General features: G+C 40.3%; 1 protein-coding gene across 1 annotated transcript in view; it reads right to left on the reverse strand.

Annotated features, from left to right (window-relative positions):
• rab3gap1 (RAB3 GTPase activating protein subunit 1) overlaps window positions 1-1967 on the reverse strand; it is a gene marked incomplete at its 3' end in the record, with an annotated part of 71469 nt that overhangs the window by 1578 nt on the left and 67924 nt on the right.

Here is a 1967-nt window from a genome sequence, read left to right on the forward strand (position 1 = left end):
GTTCTGTGTTTCCCCTCGGAAAACTTGTGCATGACAACTTTACACTTAGCTGCAACTCTGTTTCTGATGAAAATAGAAAGTTCTGCTGCCGACATTCTTGCTAACTTGTTAGCGCTGCTGTTGTTATGATCACGTGAGCGCTTCAAGCAGGATCCAAGCGCTGCTGGATAGAAACACTGGAGCAGAGTCAGTGGACTGCTGGAACGGACTGCTAATATCGGAGCGCTTATATCGGACATTTTTTATGCAGTCCGATAAAATCCGATACTCGTTTTTTGGCTGATATCGGACCGATATCCGATATCGATATCGGATCGGGACACCCCTAGTTTTATATAGCGCTTTTCGAGAACCTCAAAGACGCTTTACAATTTTTCATGCATCATTCATTCACACTCACATTCACACACTGGGGTTTTGTATATTGAGGCTAACTGTGTTGAAGGAACACAAAACAGTGCAGAATTGAAAACAGTGTTAACTGAAATGTTCTATTAATTCTCACTAAACATAAACTGATCATTTTGATACAGTCTGATCCATAAACTCTGAACTTTACAAAAATTGTTCAACCTTTGTTGAAAAGTTGGTTTTATTTCTTACAGTCTTTCAGAACCACACATCACCATTAGACTACTGGACCTCGTGTCCCGGCCTGCAGGAACCAGTTTACAGAACTGTTGTCTGCAGTCTCTGGTAATGTGTGGCTTTAAGCTCCGCCCACTTCAGGCACGTTTGTCACATGAGCTTTCTTTTCAGCATGAAATAACTAAAGCTCCTAATAAATAATATTTGAACAGAAAGCAGCAAAGTTAGAACAAAGTAAATCAACAAGAGTTAGTGCCTGAAACCATGTCTGCTTTGTTTGTTATAAATCACACTTTTTTTTTCATAGTGTGGCTGTTCCTGTAACTTAGACTCCGGAGTGTATATGTGTTTTTTTTCTCTTCATTGAGCATTTTTGATTGATTCTGACTGACATGAACCCAGGAGCAAACATTACAGTCTGCAGCCACGAGATGGCGGTATAGGCTTATGATTAAAGAAAAGAGAAAATAAATAGGCTTTACTGTCCCGCAGAGGGGAAATGCAGGAGTCACAGTAGCATCCGTACAGTGTAAACTACTGTAGTTTGTTGTTCCATTGTTGTTTGTTGTTGTTAGCAGAAAGCTTGGAGTGCATGAGTAACTTGTGAGGGACTGGCATAAAGCAGAAGTTACATTACTGCACTGAAGAACATGCAGAAAGCTAATCGGCTCATATGGAATGAGACTGGTGATCATATAAAAGACTACAGCTCAGTCAGTTAAACATTTAATGATTAAATATTTAGTGTGGTAGTACCTGAGACTGATCCTCAACACGTTCTGAGCACTAACAGGTAAAAGCTTTGTTTTAATGACAAATTAAAAACAAATTATCATAGAAATAATTCTGATTTTGACCTCTATATTCAGACAAACAGTTCTGTGGAGGCCAAAGAGGAGCCATTTAATGGTCCTGACCTGAATCTAATGAATCTAATTAATTACCGTATTTTTCGGACTATAAGCCGCAACTTTTTTCCTGAACTTTGAACCATGCGGCTTATAATCCGGTGCGGCTTATACGTGGATTTTTTTTCTTCAGCCACCAGGGGGCTCTTATGCTGCATTTGCTTCAACCACTCGCTTCAAAAAAAAGGAAGAAAAAAAAAGAAGAAAAAAGCGATCGCTTCCAGAGCCGACTGTTGACCAGGAAGCAGCGATTTAAAGATAGTCAATGGCCAAAAACTCATAAAAGGGGATAAAACAGACATTTTTCACGGTGGAATCTGACTGATAAAAACTTTTGGAGCTTAATCCAGGACCAGTTTGTGGATAAATGTCGCGTGAAAAGCCGCTGACTTTTTTTTTCCTGCATTGCACTCCACGGGGAAGGAATCCCATGCAGTGACGTATGCTGGAGCGGGAGGGCTATCCCACCAC

Source organism: Austrofundulus limnaeus, unplaced genomic scaffold, assembly GCF_001266775.1.
Source record: "Austrofundulus limnaeus strain Quisiro unplaced genomic scaffold, Austrofundulus_limnaeus-1.0 Scaffold69, whole genome shotgun sequence".
Lineage (NCBI taxonomy): Eukaryota > Metazoa > Chordata > Actinopteri > Cyprinodontiformes > Rivulidae > Austrofundulus > Austrofundulus limnaeus.